Here is a 20,168-nt window from a genome sequence, read left to right as displayed (position 1 = left end):
GTGAGACTCTCCCTCCCTACTCTCCCATGTATGAATGTCAGTGCCATCTTGTAGGGCATAGGATCTAAAATTCATCATACAATATGTGAATCTTGGCCCTCGAACCCCTAAAGTTTGACATAGGCAAATTATCTTACATGAAAGTTAAATGATCTTGGAATAGGCAAAGATTTTGTAAAGAGGATATGAATAGCAGTTATCATAAAAGCTAAGGTTGATAAATTAGTCTTCATTAAAATAAGAAATTCTAGTCATCAAAAACACTGAAAAGTGAAAATTCAAGTCACAGACTAGGAGAAGATATTTCAAAGGATTTATATATAGCACATGTAAAAAACTCCTACAAATCAATAATAGAAAGCCAATGTCATTAAAAATGGAAACAAAGCTTGAACAGACTTTTTGCCAGAGTATATTCAAATGACCACTAAGTGTATGGAAAGTTCTCAACATAATTTTACAGCAGGGAAATATAAATTAAAACTGAAATGTGATCACACATCTCCCCAAATGACTAAATTAAAAAGACCGTCAATACCAAGGACTAATGAGGATATGAAGTAATTGGAATTGTCATACATTGGTGGTAGATATGCAAATAGATACAACCAGTTTGAAAAGTGAAACATAAGGCTACCCTGTGACCCAACAGTCCCATTAGTGAGTCAAGAAAAATGAGATTATATGTTCGCCAAAGTCATGTACAAAAATGTCCACAGTAGCTATAAGGGAAGAAACCTGGGAATAGCTCCTATACCCATCAACAAGGGAATGGATAAGTAAATGTGGTATATTTATACAGTACAGCATGGCACTGCAATAAAATGAATGGACTCCAACCCTGACCAATAGCATGAATGAATCTCATAGACAGTTGTTGAGAAAGAGAAGCCAGACACAAAAGGATGCATACATACTTTATAATTTCCTATGTTATATGATATTCCCAAACAAGCAAAACTAACCAATAGAGACAGAAGTCAGAATAGTAATTATCTCTGCAGGACTCTGCTGACTGGGAAGGGGCACCTTCTGTGTATTGAAAATGTTCTCAGTTTTGGGGCACCTGGGTGGCTCAGTGGGTTGGGGTCTCTGCCTTCGGCTTGGGTCATGATCTCAGGGTCCTGGGATTGAGCCCTGCATTGGGCTCTCTGCTCAGTGGGGAGCCTGCTTCCCTCCTCTCTCTGCCTGCCTCTCTGCCTACTTGTGATTTCTCTCTGTCAAATAGATAAATAAATTCTAAAAAAGAAAATGTTCTCATTTTTAATTTGGATGGTGTTATACAGGTCCACCTAAGTAAAAGAAATTGTCAATCTATACATTTGTGATTTGCGCACTTTATGTATGTTACACCTAAATTTAAAAATAACATCTTCCCTTCTAGGTATTTACTACACAAAGACTTATACATAAATATTCATAGTGGCCTTAGTCATAATAACTCCAAACTAGAAATTAATCAAATGTGAATCAACATTTGAATGGATGAACAAACTGTGGTACATCTATACAATGGACTTTACTTAGCAATAAAAAGAATGGAATAATTGAGAAATGCTACAACGTGGATGAATCTCAAAATCCTTACATTGAGTGAAAGAAGTTAGATGCATATACCATATAATTCCATTGATATAAACTCCTAGAAAATGCAGACTAATTTATAGCAACAGAAGTAAATTGATTGATTGGTTGTCTTAGTAGAGGGAGGGATGGAGTAAAAAAGGTCTCAATGGTTTCCAGGTGCATACATTCCCAGAATGCATCAGATTGTACCTTTTGAAGGGATGAAGTTCATTTTCCATAAATTATGCTTCAATGAAGATGATAAAAATAATATATATCAAATTAAGAATACTCAGTGGCTTAGGCTTGACCAGAAATGTATAGAGGGTACTAGTTACATAAACTTCAGTTTCCTTCCTAAAACCCCTACATCCCCCCAAAATTAAAGCTAACATAAGCAGGATGTGTATAAGAGGAAGGGACATTCTCACCCATTTTGCCATATGGAGACAAATGGAGGACATGAGTGGGGAGTGGAAAGCAAAAATGGATGGTAGAAGACAGACATCATACCACTTATTTGAATTGAGGGAATTTAATTTAAAGAATTTTTCACTACAGTGTTGCCTGGGTGGCTTAGTTGGTTAGGCCTCTGCTTTTGGCTCAGGTTGTGATCTCAGGGTCCTAGGATCAAGCCCTGTGATGGGCTCCCTGCTCAGCAGGGAGTCTGCTTCTCCTCCTGTGTCTGCCCCTTCTCCTTCTTCCCCTGCCCCTTCCCCACTCTCTCTCAAATAAATAAATAAAATCTTAAAGAAGAGAATTGTTAACTACATAATTGATAAAGTAAAAAGAAACATGGAGGTATCAGGCAGCAATTGTAGGATATAGCTACCAACCCTAGGTTTGGGGGACAGATGGACGAGGTTAGAATTATTAAAACTTGGAAACTCAGAAGATGGTCTTGGGGTCTGGAGCCCACAACTTTGAGGGGGAGGCCCAGACTGGTTGGTGCAAGTGTTTCTGAGGCTAGTTTTATATCAGAGAAACTGAAAACTGGCTTCAGCTGCTACTATAGAAAGATGCTGCTAATGATGAGGTAAAGAGGCTTTTCTGGGGTGTCACTTAGAGGAACAAGAAGCAGGTAGGAAAGAGCATATCCTTTCTCTCTTCATCAGCCTTGCAGTCTTCCTTTAATACCCCTACTGGCAGAATCTAGTAGTGAGCAGCTGGAAAAACCAAGATGTGGTCTGCAGATTATAAGCTCCAGCATCATAAACACGGTAAGGAAGGGGGTGAGGAGCAGTTTGAGGTTGAAATTGGGTCTCCAGCTATTTTGTGTTTAAATCTTGATTTTGTCCCCTATTTGTTGTGCAACCTTGGGCTAGTTACTTAACCTCTCTGAGCCTCAGCTCTACATCAGTAAAAGCAAGGTAATACTCCCTTCTAAGTTTGTAGTATGTAGTAAGTAAATAGATGCTAATATTTAATTTCTTTGTTTAGGTGGCACTTGTTCTTCCCTCACACTATCTCCTAAATCACTCCCAGCATCATGACCCAATTACCTGGTCCTTGGGGTGGCTCTTCTCAGAGATGCCTCACTAGCTCCATGCCCTCCAGGCCCCTCATGAAAAGCCTCTTAGTTAGAGATGCAGGGAACTATGGTGTATAAGGGTTGGACTGTGGTCCATGGGGTAGCACTTAGATTTCAGTCCTGGGCAGGGGAAGGGAGGGAGAAGAAATTAAGCAGCTGGCCCGTCGTTCATTTTTCTCCTGTTAGGAGGAGGACACTCCTGGGAGATAAAGAAAGCAAGTAATCTACTGTAATTTCCTTATAAACATGCTGATAATTGACTTCCTAGTAAATAAACTAATGAGAATGACTAGGAAGAGAATAACCATGTATGGAGTAGTTTTATCAGGAACGACTCTGGATTAGGATTGTTTATGGAAAACTAATTTAGAGTTTATAGATTGGCATGGCTACCTGGTGGATTTCATGTGAGTTACATAATGATCTGGGTATAAAATGGAGATGATTCATAATGAAAAGTCTCCTTGCTGTATGAGATAACCCACAGATCTCTCTGGAGACCCTATCATTGCTTTGGGCCAGAGAGTACGTGTCTGGTGCAGGACAAAAGGATCTGGGGAACCACTCTACATGTCCTGGACCTCTCCTGGCTTTGCCTCTGCTCTTAATTACGTGTATCTTTAAAATTATTAGTGAAGCTTGGTGCTGAGTAACAGAGAAACTCAAACTAACTCAGAGTGTTGGTGTGATGCAGCCATGCTTTTTCAGTGAACAAAGTGTTATTGAGACCTAAATACAGGAGGGCTCTAGAGCCTCTTAAGGATATTTATCGAACACTTTGGATTTTTAATTCACTAAATAGTATTGAAGTTCTGGAATCTAACCTTATGTTTCTCTAGCTATAGTTAACTTTCCTTTTTCTAAAGGAATAGAGGTAAAATGAGTGCTAAACTTCTTTTGGAAAATAAAGGTTCTGGTCCTACCTCTGCCACAGATGGGCTGTGTGGCTTTGGGTGGAACCCTCAACCTTTCTGCACCTCAATTTCCTCATCTGCACAAGGGGGAGGGTGGCATTCATGCTACCTTCCTCACAGAGTTGCCACAGGGAGGTAGGAAAATGGTAAGTAAGCCAAATAAAAGTACAAAGTCCTACTTCTTCTAGAACTGTCATTCTTTCAGTGTTGTCTTACAGCTTCATATTCAAATAGAAGTTCTCTACAATTTAAAGAAGAAACTTCATCTCTTCCAGTGCTTATACTAACACTTGCTTAAATGTATAGTTAAAGATCTGAATTCCCTAACTTGTATTGATATTTACAGATGCCCAGTTTATTTCAGTTTTCTACAAAATATTTTATTGAGGTATATTTATATAAAGCAAAAGACACAAATCTTAAGTATACAGTTCAACCAATTTTGACAAATGTATACACCTGTGTAATCCATACTTAAATCAAGATGTAGAACATTTCCAGCATGCCCAAAAGATCCCATGTGACCCTTTCTAGAAGATCACACTCTTCAGAAACAGTCATTGTTCTGATTTCTACTGAAGTATGTTTGTTTTGCCTATAATGGAATTTGATTCTTTCTTTCTTTCTTGGTCAGCATTAACCATTTTATTTTATTTATTGTTATTTATTTATGTATTTATTTATTTAACATATAAAGTATTATTTGCTTCAGGGGTAGAGGTCTGTGAATCTTTACTCTTACACAATTCACACCACTCACCATAGCACATACCCTCCTGAATGTCCATAACCCAGCCACCCAACCCTCCCCCCTGATCCCCTAGCAACCCTCAGTTTGTTTCCTGAGATTAAGAGTCTCTTATGGTTTGTCTCCCTCCCCGGTCTCATCTTGTTTCATTTTTTTCCCTCCCTACACACCATGACCCCCCTCCCTGCCTCACAAATTCCTCATATCAGAGCGATCATATGACAGCTGTTTTGATCTGATTGACTTATTTCACGTACATAATACCCACTAGTTCTATCCACATCATTGCAAATGGCAAGATTTTGGTTTTTTGATGGCTGCATAATATTCAATTGTGTGTGTGTGTGTGTGTGTGTGTGTGTATCTCCCAAATCTTCCTTTATCCATTCATCTGTTGAAGGACATCTAGACTCTTTCCATAGTTTGGTTATTGTGGACATTGCTGCTATAAATATTTGGGTGCACGTGCCCCTTCAGATACTACATTTGTAGCTTTAGCATAAATACTCAGTAGTGCAATTGCTGGGTCATAGGGTAGATCTATTTTCAACTTTTTGAGGAACCTCTGTTTTCCATACTGTTTTTCAGAGTGGCTGTACCAGCTTGCATTCCCACCAAAAGTGTAGGAGGGTTCCCCTTTCTCTGCATCCTCGCCATAATCTCGTTTCCTGAGTGGTTTATTTTAGTCATTCTGACTGGTGTGAGGTGGTATCTCACTGTGGTTTTGATTTGTATTTCCCTGGTGCTGAGTGACGTTGAGCACTTTTTCCATGTGTGTGTTGTCCATTTGTATGACTTCTTTGCAGAAATGTCTGTTCATGTATTCTACCCATTTTTTGACTGGATTATTTTTCCTTGGGTGTTGAGTTTGATAAATTCTTTTAAATTTTGGATAGGAGCCCTCTATCTGATATGTCATTTACAAATATCTTCTCCCATTCTGTTCCTCATCTTTTGGTTTTGTTGACTGTTTCCTTTGCTGTGCAAAAGCTTTTTATCTTGATGAAGTCCCAATAGTTCACTTTTGCCCTTGCTTCCCTTGTCTTTGGCGATGTTTCTAGGAGGAAGTTGCTGCAGCTGAGGTTGAAGAGGTTGCTGCCTGTGTTCTCCACAAGGATTTTGATTGGATTCCTCTCTCACTTTGAGGTCTTTCATCCTTTTTGAGTCTATTTTTCTGTGTGATGTAAGGAAATGGTCCAGTTTCATCCTTTTGCATGTGGCTGTCCAATTTTCCCAACACCCTTTTTTGAAGAGGCTGTCTTTTTTCCATTGGACATTCTTTCCTGCTTTGTTGAAGATTAGTTGACCATAGAGTTGAGAGTCCATTTCTGGGCTTTCTCTTCTGTTCCATTGATCTATGTGTCTATTTTTGTGCCAGTACCGTACTGTCTTGATGAGGTTTGTAATAGAGCTTGAAGTTTAAAATTGTGATGCTGCCAGTTTTGTTTTTCTTTTTCAACATTCCTCTGGCTATTTGAGGTCTTTTCTGGTTCCATATAAATTTTAGGATTATTTGTTCCACTTCTTTGAAAAAAGTTGATGGTATTTTGATAGGGAATGCCTTATATTTGTTCTTCCAATCCATGAGCATGGAACATTTTTCCTTTTCTTTGTGTCTTTTCAATTTCTTTGATGAGTACTTTATAGTTTTCCGAATATAGATTCTTTGCCTCTTTTTTAGGTTTATTCCTAGGTATCTTATGGTTTTGGGTGCAATTGTAAATGGGATCAATTCCTTATTTCTCTTTCTCCTGCTTTGCTGTTGGTGTATAGAAATGCCTAACCCTACACCAAAATCAGGATTTTGCGTACAGCAATTTTATATCCAGACCCTTTACTGAATTCCTGTATGAGTTCTACATGTATTGGGGTGGAGTCTTTTGGGTTTTCCACATATATCATCTGCAAGTAGTGAGAGTTTGACTTCTTTGCCAATTAGGATGTCTTTTATTTCTTTTTGTTGTCTGATTGCTGAAGCTAGGACTTCTAGTACTATGTTGGATGGCAGTGGTGATAGTGGACAGCCCTGCCATGTTCCTTACCTTAGGGGAAAAGCTCTCAGGTTTTCTCCATTGAGAATGACATTTGCTGTGTGTTTGTCATAGATGGCTATTATGATATTTAGGTATGTATTGTCTCTCCCTACACTGCGAAGAGTTTTGATCAAGAAAGGATGATATACTGGGGTGCCTGGGTGGCTCAGGGGGTTAAAGCCTCTCTGCCTTCAGCTCAGGTCGTGATCCCAGGGTCCTGGGATTGAGCTCTGCATCAAGCTCTCTGCTTATCAGGGAGCCTGCTTCCTCCTCTCTCTCTGCCTGCCTCTCTGCCTACTTGTGATCTCTGTCTGTCAAATAAATAAAAAAAAAACTAAAAAAAAAAGGAAGGATGCTGTACTTTGTCAAATGCTTTTTCAACATCTATTGGGAGTATCAGATGGTTCTTCTTTCTTTTATTAATGTATTGTATCACATTGGTTGATTTGCAGATGTTGAACCAAACTTGCAGCCCAGGAATAAATCCCACTTGGTTGTGGTGAATAATCCTTTTAATGTACTGTTGGATCCTATTGACTAGTATTTTGGTGAGAATTTTTATATCCATGTTCATCAGGGATATTGGTCTGTAATTCTCTTTTTTTGATGGGGTCTTTTTCTGGCTTTGGGAGCAAGGTAATGCTGACCTCATAAAATGAGTTTGGAACTTTTCCTCCATTTCAGTTTTTTGGAACACTTTCATGAGAATAGGTATTAATTCTTCTTTAAATGTTTGATAGAATTCCCCTGGGGAGCTATCTGACCCTGGACTCTTGTTTGTTGGGAGATTTTTAATGACTGCTTCACTCTCGTTACTGGTTATGGGTCTGTTCAGGTTTTCTATTTCTTTCTGGTTCAGTTTTGGTAGTTTATATATCTCTAGGAATGCATCCATTTCTTCTGATTGTCAAATTTGTTGGTGTATAGTTGCTCATAATATGTTCTTATAATTGTTTGTATTTCTTTGGTTTTGGTTGTGATCTCTCCTCTTTCATTCATGATTTTATTAATTTGGGTCCTTTCTCTTCTTTGATATGTCTGGCCAGGGGTTTATCAATCTTATTAAATCTTGCAGAGAACCAGCTCCTACTTTTGTTGATCTGTTCTACGGTTCTTTTGGTTTCTGTTTCATTGATTTCTGCTCTGATTTTTATTATTTCTCTTCTCCTGCTGAGTTTAGGCTTTCTTTGCTGTTCTTTCTCTAGCTCCTTTTGGTGTAGGGTTAGGCTGTGTACTTGAGGATTTTCTTGTTTCATGAGAAAGGCTTGTATCACTACATACTTTCCTCTCAGGACCGCCTTTGCTGAATCCCAAAGATTTTGAGCAGTTTTTTTTTTTCATTTTCATTTGTTTCCATGAATTTTTTCAATTCTTCTTTAATTTTCTGGTTGACCCATTCATTCTTTAGTAGGATGCTCTTTAGCCTCCATGTATTTGAGTTCTTTCCAACTTTTGTCTTGTGGTTGAGTTCTAGTTTCAAAGCACCATGGTCTGAAAATATGCAGGGAATGATCCTTATCTTTTGGTACCAGCGACCTGGTTTGTGACCCAAGATGTGATCTTTTCCAGAGAATGTTCCATGTGCACTAGAGAAGGATGTGTATTCTCTTGTTTTGGGATGGAATGTTCTGAATTTATCTGTGATGTCCATCTGGTCCAGTATGTCATTTAAAGCCTTTATTTCCATTTTGATCTTTTGCTTAGATAATCTGTCCATTTCAGGGAGGGGAGTGTTAAAGTCCCCTACTATTGTTGTATTATTGTTGATGTGCTTCTTTGGTTTTGTTATTAATTGGTTTTTATAACTGGATGCTCCCCTGTTAGGGGCATAGATACTTAAAATTGGACAGATCCTTTAAATATGATGTAGTGTCCTTCCTCATCTCTTATTGTAGTCTTTGGTTTAAAATCTAATTTACCTGATATAAGGTTGTCACCCCCGCTTTCTTTTGATGTCCATTAGCATGATAAATTGTTTTCTAGCCCCTCACTTCCAATCTGGAGTTGTCTTTGATGTAAAATGAGTGTCTTACAGTCAGCATATCAATGTTTTTTTTTTTAATCCATTCTGATACCCTGTGTCTTTTGATAGGGGCATTTAGCCTATTTACATTCAGGGTAACTATTAAAGGATATGAATTTAGTGCCATTGTATTGCCTGTAAGGTGTCTGTTACTGTATATTGTCTCTTTTCCTTTCTGGTCTGTTCCTTTTAGGCTCTCTCTTTGCTTAGAGGACTGTTTTCAATATTTCCAATAGGGCTGGTTTGGTGTTCACAAATTCTTTTAGTTTTTGTTTGCCCTGGAAGCTTTTTATCTCTCCTTCTATTTTCGATGACAGCCTAGCTAGATATAGTATTCTTGGCTGTAAATTTTTCTCATGTAGTGCTCTGAATATATCATGCCAGTCCTTTTTGGTCTGCCAGATCTCTGTGGATAGGTTTGCTGCCAATCTAATATTTCTACCATTGTATGTTACAGACCTCTTGTCTGAGCTGCTTTCCGGATTTTCTCTTTGTCACTGAGACTTGTAAGTTTTACTATTAGATGATGAGATGTTGACCCATTTTTACTGATTTTGAGGAGGGTTCTCTGCGCCTCCTGGATTTTGATGCTTTTTCCCTTTGCCAAGTTAGGAAAATTCTTTGCTATAATATGCTGTAATATACCTTCTGCCCCCCCTTCTTCTTCTGGGATCCCAATTATTCTAATACTCGTTCATCTTATGGTATCATTTATCTCTCAAATTCTCCCCTCATGGTCCAGTAGTTGTTTATCTCTTTTTCTCAGCTTCTTTATTCTCCATCATTTGGTCTTCTATATCACTAGTTCTCTCTTCTGTCCCATTTATCCTATCAGTAAGAGCCTCCATTTTTTTTATTGCACCTCATTAAAACCTTTATTTGATTTGGTATCACTTACCTCTCAAATTCTCCCCTCATGGTCCAGTAGTTGTTTATCTCTTTTTTCAGCTTCTTTATTCTCCATCATTTGGTCTTCTATATCACTAATTCTCTCTTCTGTCCCATTTATCCTAGCAATAAGAGCCTCCATTTTTTATTGCACCTCATTAAAGCCTTTATTTGATTTCAACTTGGTTAAGTTTTAGTTCTTTATTTCTCCAGAAAGGGATTCTCTAGTATCCTCAATGCTTTTTTTTGAGCCCAGCTAGCACCTTTATAATCGTCATTCTGAACTCTAGTTTTGACATCTCACTAATGTCCTTACTGGTTAGGTCCCTAGCCGTCTGTTCTGCCTCTTGTTCTTTTTTTTTTTTTTTTTTGAGGTGAGTTTTTCCTCCTTGTCATTTTATCCAGATAAGAATAGATGAATGAGAGAACAAAATACTAAAAGGGTAGCAACGACCTCGGAAATACACACTAACCAAATCGGAAGAGACCTAAAACTGGGGGGAGAAGAAAGGAGAAAAAAAAATTATATCTCTATCTATAGCTATATCTGTATCAATCTATATTGATATCGATATAGATATATATTAGACTGGTGCTTAATTTTGGGTATGTTTTGGCATATTAGAAGGAACTGCCTTCCAAAATTTTAAAGAAAGAAAAACTTCTATATATACAAAAGTAAGGGTAAACATGATAGAGGGATGGAATATGACTGTAAAGATGAAAATTTAAAAAGATTCTAAAGAAGGAATTGATAAGATAAGAAGTTGATTGAAAAAAGAATTTAAAAAAAATGGGGAAAGAATGCGATCAGGCTGGAGACTAGATCAAAGCCATGCACTAGATTTAGAGTATATTTTGATCTGTTAGAAGAAACTCTATCCTAAAATTTTAAAGAAAGAAAAACCTATATGTATACAAAAAATAATGTTAAATACAATGAAGGGATAGTAACTATAACAATGAAAATTTAAAAAGATGTTTTAAAAGGTATTGATAAGATAAAATTGTTAAAAATGTTAAAATAAGAAAGAGGAAAAATTTAAAAAATAAAATAATAAATAAAAATTTAAAAGTTTAACTTTGAAAGACTAGATGTCATGGGAACAAAGCCATGACTTCTATGTGCTGTGTTCCCGTAGGTCTGAAGTTTTGCAGTTCTCATTGATCTGTACACTTGGCCTTGGCTGGATATTGTTAATTTTCTAGGGGAGGGGCCTGTTGCAGTGATTCTCAGATGTTTTCACCCAAGGTGGAATTGCACTGCACTTGCCAGAGGCCAGGCTAAGTAATCTGCTCGGGTTCACTCTCAGTAACTTTTGTTCCCTGAACACTTTCTGTCCAACTTTGGAGGATGGGAATGAAAGTGGTGGCCTCCCAATCTCTCATGCTGTAGTTGCTGAGAGCTCAGAGCCCCACTCCTCAGTGTGCTGTCAGAGAAAAGCAGTCAATCACTCCCATCTCCCTGGTCTCCGGTCATGCTCTGTGCTCACCCAGCCTGTGACCAAGCATTTCTGTCTCTGGTCCATGGCCATTTGGAGTCTCCAAATTCAGCAGATTCCTGCAGCACACTCCTGCACCACTCCTCCTGGAGGAGAACGGAGGGATCTCCCCAGATCTGCCACCTGTGGGATCCCTGCTTGAAGGGCAGTGACCTGACTCTGCCTTGGATCATGGTTTAAGGTAAGCCCGAGCTGAGAGTCCACTCCTCAGCTCCGTCTCTGCAGCTGGCTTCCTCAGCTCTGCCACACTCAGACATCCCCAGTCTTTTTGTGACCCTGTGTGGATCCTGAGACCGCCCTGTCCCAGCAAGTGTCTCCCCCGTGCTTAGCCTCTGGAGCAACATCTCTCTCAGTGGAGCAGACTTCTAAAAGTTCCAATTTTGTGATTTGCTGCTCTACCGCTTGCCAGGAGCTGGCCCCTTCCCCTGCAGTGTATCTTCCTGTATGTCGCCTCAGATTCACTTCTCCGAATGTCCTACCTTCCAGAAAGTGGTCAGCTTTTCTGTTCCTAGAACTGCTGCTCTACTTCTCTTCTATCTTCTATTGAGTTTGTAGGTGTTCAGAATGGTTTGATAACTAGCTGAACTCCTGGGACCCAGTGATATTTAGATCTCCTATTCTTCCTCCATCTTATTTCACCCCTAGAACTTGATACTTTCTTGGATTTGGCTTCTTTCATTCAGCATGTTTTTGAAGTTTAGCTATATATTATTGTGGATATAAGTAGCACATTACTTTGTTATTCTCTGTATAGGCTTCCATTGTATAAATATGCCGTTATTTATTTATGTTCTTGTTGGTGGCCATTTGAGTTGTTTCTAGTTTTTAACCTGTTAAGAATAAGGCTGAGGATGATCTTATATAAGACTTTGTATAGACACATGTTTTTATTTCTTTGGGACAAATACCTCAGAGTAGAATCGCTGGGTCATAGTACAGATGCCTCTTTGACTTTTTCAGAAACTGCTAATTTATCAAAATAACGAGAAATACAGTTTTTCCATAACCTTGTTGCCACTTAGTGTTGTTAGACTTTTTTCAGTATAGTCATAGGTGTATTTTGGTATCTTTAGATTTTTTTCCCTAGCTTTGTTGGATTCTTAAATTGGTATCTGTAGAACTGCCTTGGGATATGCTCATAAAGCTATATGCAAAAATTTTTGCCCACTTACATTTTCATGAGAATAGAACCTATACATTTCAGCTTCTTAAAGCAGTCCCGCATTCCCTCAAATGCTAGCAATTATATAAAGAGCAGTTTTTAAAGATGTGATTTTCTTGATCCGTCTGGTAGCCTAAGCCATAATTAACTAGTGACAATCAACTATTTATATTCTTAAATCTTAAAGGTTTTATTTTACTGTAACATGCAGTTAAACATAACACAAATTCCTACTAGCTCCTAATGTCTTAAAATACCATTTGGCCCAGATTTCTAAAATGTCTTTTTGTACACAGTCCTCTCTATAATGAAAATCGTGTTCTCTAGCCCTATGCTATTAGGAAAAGAAATTTGCATTCCTGATTTGATTAAGGAAAAGTTAGTTATGGAGACTTATACAGGAATGTCTTTTGGTCTACCTTGAACTTGAGGAAATAGAACAGGTAAGAAATAATTGCTTATTCAGCATGCTCTGTAAGACTCAATTTATGATTATAACTAACCTCATCATTGCAGGTTTTTAGGAATTTGCTTCCTCAATTGTTGTTTGTTTTCATGTGCATAATGTAGCAAAAGTTTTCAAAGGACCATTTGTATATGTCTGTGACTTAAAACCCAGTGAGCTTCGGAAGAGATAAAGTTTCCTTTTTACAAATTTCTCACATTAACTTTTAGAATTCCCACTGAATGAATTCAAGGATTAAAGACAGAATTGAGAAATGTTTGTTCATTTTCTAGATGTCCTGTTTATGCCCAATTCAAAGCATGTCATTAATATGCTGTGGTCCTTTCCAATATAATTTTTAAAAAAGGCAGCTTCTAGCATTTATCTTGGTAAATGCCTTTGTTAGGCATTTGGGTTTGAATAAAAGTAACAGGATTGTGTGTTGGTCGATCTACACTGCATCCAAATTGCTTGGATATTAAGATCATGAATGAGGATATAAGAGGATGGCACTTCATTCCAGACTACCATAGTCATAAAGGCATTGGTTTAATCTCCCTGATGGTCATCTGATACATGACTGGGGGAGAAATGGAGCAGGGGAGAAGCTTCTGATATGTTTTTATTTTTCTGTAACAGACTTATTGAGAGATAATTCACATACCATCCACCCATTTAAAGTACAAAATTCAGTGGTTTTCAGTTTATTCATGGAACTGTGCAAACCTCACCACAATCAATTTCAGAACATTTCTGTCATCCCCAAAGAAACCCTTTACCCTTTAACAGTCCCATATCCTCCTACCTGCCCCCATTTCCCTTCAGCCTTTCTTGCTGCAGGTAGCCATCAATCTGTTTTCTCTATCCATTCATTTTTTAAAAAAATATTTAATTTATTTATTTGTGAGAGAGAGCAAGTGAGTACAAGTGGGGGGAAGGGCAGAGGGCAGAGAGAAGCAGACTCTCCACTAAGCATGGAGCCCCACTAGGGGCTCAATCCCAGGACCTTGTGATCATGACCTGAGCCAATGTCCTATGCTTAACCTACTGAACCACCTTTATCTATTGATTTTTATGGATATGCCTATTCTAAACATTTCAAATGAATATAATATATAGTCTTTTGTGACTCTTTTCTTTTAGTTAGCTTAATATTTTTGAGGTTCATCCATATTATAACATGCATTCACACATCATTCCTTTTTATTGCTGAAAAATATTCTTTTGTATGGATATACCACATTTTATTCATCCATTCATCACTGATAAATGTTTGGGTTGTTTCTACTTTTTTGGCTATTATGCATAATGTTATGACTATCTGTGAACATTTGTGTGTAACCTCTTTTACACATACATTTTCAATTCTTTTGGTATATATCTAGGAGTGGAATTGCTGGATCATACAGGAACTCTATGTTTAAACTTTTGAGGAACCACCAAACTATTTTCCAAAGCAGCCACACCATTTTATCCCACCAGCAGTATATCGGGGTTCTGACTTCTCTACCTCTTCACCAACACTTGTTATTATCAGTCATTTTTATTATAGCCACTCTAATGGTGTGAAGTAGTACCATTGTGGTTTTGAGTTGCATTTCACTGATGGCCAATGATGTTGAGTGTTTTTTCACGTGCTTTTTGGCTACTTATATATGTTCTTTGGAGGAATATCTATTCAGATCCTTTGCTTACTTTTTAGCTGGGTTATAGTCTCATTATTGAGCTGTGATATGGCCTTGATGTGCTTTTGAGTAATAGAATGAAATGGAAAAATATGGTAAATGGGGTGTCTCCAAAATGGTAACAATATACATATCAGTTGAGATGCTTTGAATCACAGAGCTTAAAGAGGTAGAAGTCACTGTAAAGATCCACAAGGCAAGGCCCTCCTTTTATAGATAAGAAAACAAATAATTGTGAAAATTAAATGATTTCCCAAGAAGCTACAATCAAGAGGTCAAAGAATGGAAACTCAAACCCAAGTGCTTTTATGCAGAATTTGCTACTCTAGCTGATGCACTGCACTGCTTAGAAATGCAAAAAGATGCTCTGTGCTGCCAAGAATTCTTAGATATTTGTTTGTCTCTTGTTCTTTAAAGACAATTGCAACATTTATATTTATTGGTAATAGATCATACAAGGTTTCTGTTTTGGACAGGACTAATGGATAATGAGTTAGAGCAGTGGTCTCAAATTTGAGCATGCATTAGAATCTCCTAGGGAGCTTGTGAGACACAATTGCATCCAGCATACATAATATATAATATTATGTAAATGTATATTTTAAATTAATTATACATGATGCACAAGTGCCATTAACAAAGGCTGAATAATGTCTAGCACTTATTATATGATCCCAAATAAGCATTTATTGAGTGTATATTAAAGACACAGTTTAATGTATAATTTTACAACCATGGCTCTGAAACAAGCATGTATCAGAATCAACTGGAGGGTTTATTAATACATATATTGTTGGACCCCTTCTAAAGTTCCTGCTTTAATAAATCTGAGAAGGGTTCCAATAATTTGCATTTCTAAAAAGCTTCCAGGTGAGGCTGATGTCTGCTGGTCCTGGAACCATAATGTGAGAACCACTGCATTAGAGGAAAGTAAACATTTCAGTGCCTGGATAAAGGGTAATACGATGGAGGGAAGGCCTGAATTGCAATGTAGTTCCATATGTAAGTGAAATTTTTTTCCCAATATCCTTATTCTTAATCATTTTTAGTGTACAATTTGGAATACATAATTTGCTCTTTCTCTTGTGGCTTCAAAGAGAGAAATGCCTGTCTTTTTAATTCCCTTGAACATACATTGCAGAACTTCATACCATCCAAGTATTCTCTGTGTGTGTGTGTGTGTGTGTGAGAGAGAGAGAGAGAGAGAGAATAACTATGTATATAGATATTGTTGTAGTAAACTTTTCAGGTTAAAGAAGTTAAAGAATATTGCTGCATATTAGGTTTATATATGTGCTTTTATGTAAGTACACATAAATATAAAGAAAATATTTGTTAAGGATATTTGGTTTCAGTTGTTACATAAAGTGGTTATTTATTCTAAAACATGGTAGGAAGAAGATATCACTCTGATGTAGCTGAAAAGTCGATCAGATATCTCCAGAAAAGCTAAGTCACAGCCAGCATGCTTTGAGTGCATAATGCTGATCCTTGCATACCATAGGTCCTCTGTGAGTGTTTGTTGAATGGATGAATGCTGTATCTGCCATATTTACTTTGCATCGATCATATAACTTTCAAATTAAAAAGCATGACTGATAAATTTTATCTATACTTTTCAGACTTTCATATCAAGGTAAGAGACTTATGCATTTCTTTAAGGCTTTCTGAGTTCTTATATATCATTTTCCCTTGGGAGTTCTGAACCATTATCCATCTTTAACCTCAGGTGATCAAACATATTTGGAAAAAAATTAAATTAAATAATAAAAAAGGAATACCACACATCTGACACAAATCATGCTACTCAATTATTCCTGAATTCTCAAAGAATTTTATGATGAAGCATTTGGAAGTTACCTAATGAATTCACTGAGATAGAATATGTTTTAAGTTTTTACCATACTTAGTGTTTTGGTTTAATCTACTTAATAAGGGAATTTTTGTGGACAACCTTAGAAGAGGTGTTAATCATAAAAGAATAATAGAGCCAAGGTTGAATTATTTACATGAAATTTGGAAAATTTCATGATATCAAGACACCAAGGCCATATTCCAGAACTAGCTTATAAATTATATTCCTTTATATCATTTTGTAAGATGGTAAAACATGTAGGTACCCAATCAGCCTGTTGGGGCAAGTACAGTGGAAGAGTACATGGGCTTTGGTTTTGGAGCTGTGTTCACATTCTGGATTTCTTAATTCTGGGCTGGTTGACTATAGCAGATACTGTGATGTGTTGCTCAGATCTCTATTTGGGACTGAAGAATTTATTTCCCTCAGTGGTTGCTAGTGCTATGGAATATGTCTAACTGGTTTTCATGGGAGTGTAAAATCCTGGCCTGCTCATTCCAACTTGGGACAACTCTTACAGGGCTACTCTAACTCTAGAACTCCCCATAGGATTAGCCCTCTCTCTCTCTCTCTCTCACACACACACACACACACACACACACAGAATACTTGGATGGTATGAAGTTCTGCAATGTATGTTCAAGGGAATTAAAAAGACAGGCATTTTTGTGATTTTCTCCCTTTGAAGCCACAAGAGAAAGAGCAAATTATGTATTCCAAATTGTACACTAAATAATGATTAATGACTGAGACTGGATTGATCCCCAACTCCTTCTTCTGCCCAATGCTGCTTTCTTCCCTTCTCCTCCAGGTATTGATCCTAAGAATACTCTTTCAAATTCTCTGAACACAAATCTCTATCGCAGAGTCTTCTTTCCGGGAACAAATGTGCAACAGTGATCTTTTATGTTATTCAATTTCTTTGAATCTAAAAGAAGTTTCCTATAACAATGCCTATGTCATTTAAGGTTGTTATCAGAACTAAATTAGATAATTACCTTAGTGCAATGTCTGCCACAGATTAGATGCTCAGTCTGTTAAATTCTTTCTATTCTCCAGCTAGTTTTCTTTCCTGTTGGTGGTTAAGTCATTTTTTCCCAGACTACTCACCTTTTGCAATCATAGATAAGTTGGAGAATCTGAGATACGAAAGAATGTGAAAAATTTCATTTGGTTTGCCAAACCTCAGGTAAAATGGTCTCAATCTAGAACTACTTATAAAAAAAAAATGGTTTACAAATTATTACCACATTCCTGAGTAGGCCAAGCTATGGTTCCCAGCAGCTACTTCTGTACTGTTTTTCTCTGACTGCCAGGAAAATGGATGATAAACATTTTTTAAGTTAATGGTTTCATGATTGATTGATATATCACATTTAAAAAGTTTTATTTTAATTCTATTGTAGTTAGCATATAGTATAATATGAGTTTTAGGTATAAAATATAGTGATTCAACAATTCCTTATATCACCCAGTGCTAATCATAACAGATGCCCTCCTTTTTGTTTGTTTTTAACTGTTTCATTTATTCAGGTGCTCCCCTGTTGAGTGCATATATATTTATAATTGTTATATCTTTTTATTAGGTTGTTCCCTTTATTATTTTGTAGTGTCCTTTGTCTCTTTTTAAATACTGTTTTAAAGTCTATTTTGTCCAATGGAAGTGTTGCTACTCTGGATGGCTGGCTTCCTTTCTTTCTTTATATCTTTCTTTCTTTTAAAGATTTCTTTATTTACTTTAGAGAAGGAGTGTGCACATTCATGAGAAAGAGTGTGGGTAGGAGGGGGAAGAGGATGAGAATCCCAAGCAGACTCTCCACTGAGCATGGAGAGCACTAGGGGCTTGATCTCATGACCCATGAGATTATGACCTGAGTTAAAACCAAAATTTTGAAGAGTAACTGAGTAACTGACCTAACCACCCAGGCACCCCCTTTGGCTTTCTTTTGATATCTATTTGCATGACAAATGTTTTCCCATCCCCTCACTTTTAATCTGCAGATGTCTTCAGGTCTGAAATGAATCTGTTATAGGCAGCGTAGAGATGGGTCTTGTTTTTTTTATCCTTTCTGATACCATTTGTCTTTTGATTAGAACATTTAGTTCATTGACTCTCAAGGTAATTATTGATATATTTGTATTTATTGCTATTTTGTTATTTGTTTTGTGGTTGTTTTTGTAGTTTTTCTCTGATCCTTTCTATTCTTTTCATGGTTTGCTTGTTTTCTTTAGTGATATACTTGGATTTCTTACTCTTCATTTTTTGCATATCTATTACTGTTTTTTGATTTGTGTTATCATTAGGTTTATAAATAACATCTTTTGCTTGTAACAGTCTATATTAAGGTGATGGTTGCTTAATTGTGAACTCATTCTTTACTCCTCTCCCTTCCACCTGTCAGATATTAACATCCTTTTATTTTGTGCTTCTCTTGACTGATTTTTACAGATATACTATTTTTTTTTCTTTTTTTGCTTTTGTGATTCTTGGGGTTTTTTTGTTTTTGGTTTTGGTTTTTTTGTTTGTTTGTTTTTACTCTTACTTATGGTTTTTGTTTTCCATTCACAGAGTCCCCCTTAACACTTCTTATAGTGGTGGTTTAGTGGTCATAAACTCTTTTAACTTCTGTTTGTCTGGGAAATTCTTTATCTCCCCTTCTATTCTGAATGATAACCTTGCTGGATAGAGTATTTTTGGCTGCAGATTTTTGCCTTTTAGCACTTCGAATACATCATGCCCCTCCATTCTGGACTGGAAAGTTTCTGCTGAAAATGAGCTGATAGACTTATAGGGTTTCCTTTGTATTTAATGGTCTCTATTCTCTTGCAACCTTTAACATTCTTTCTTTACCACTATTTATTTGCCATTTTAATTACTGTGTGTCTTAGTGTGAACCTCCTTGGGTTGAATTTGTTGGGGGAAACTCTATGTCTCCTGAACCTGGATCTATGTTTCTCTTCCCAGATTTAGGAAGTTTTCAGCTCTTACTTCTTCAAATACATTTTCTGCTTCCCTTTCTCTCTCTTCTGGGATTTCATATAATGTGAATATTATTATGCTTGATGAAATCACTGAGTTCTTTAAGTGTATTCTCATTATGCAGTATTTTTTTGTCTTTCACCTTCTTAGCTTGATTTTCTAAAGTCCAATGAGTATCTTTATGATTATTTCCTTAAAATCTCTATCAGGCCCATTACTTATTTCTGTTTCACTTAGATCTCCTGCTATGATTTTGTCCTGTTCTTTCATTTGATACATATTTCTCTATCTCCTCATTTTGTCTACCTCTCTGTATCTGTTTCTTTGTGTTAGGAAATTTAGCTACATCATCTGCTCTTGAAAGTAGTGGCTTTATGAAGAAGATGTCCTTTAATGCCTTGCAGTGCAGTGTCTAATGTTTATCAGAACGTGGCACTTCAGGGGAGTCTCCTATGTGTGTTGTTTGCATCCTGCTATTGTGTCTGAGTCTGTTTTTCTTTCAGTCCAGATGCCTGCCCTGACTATCTGCCTGTTCAGGCTCTGCTTGCTCTCTGTGGTGTTGAGATCCCTGCAGGCCAGCTCTGAAAGGGCATGACACAGGAGAGGTCAGAGGTGGGGAAGTGGTGTTAGCAAAATTTGTGCTAAGCCACTAGTCCTAGACTGGGTCTCCACCCCGCAAAGCGTGGTGGCCCCTGGAGGCAAGGTACACGTTAGCTGTGGGGCGTGGTGTCTGTGCCTGTGAGGGCTGGGCAGGGCCAAACACTGAGTTAAGAAAATTTGTTCTGTGTCCAGAGCCGAGGCCAGCAGGCTTGGAGTGGGTGAGTCCTCAAGAGAAC

Source organism: Neovison vison, chromosome 6 (assembly GCF_020171115.1).
Source record: "Neovison vison isolate M4711 chromosome 6, ASM_NN_V1, whole genome shotgun sequence".
Taxonomy (NCBI): Eukaryota; Metazoa; Chordata; class Mammalia; order Carnivora; family Mustelidae; genus Neogale; species Neogale vison.
Note: the sequence above shows the minus strand (reverse complement) of the source record.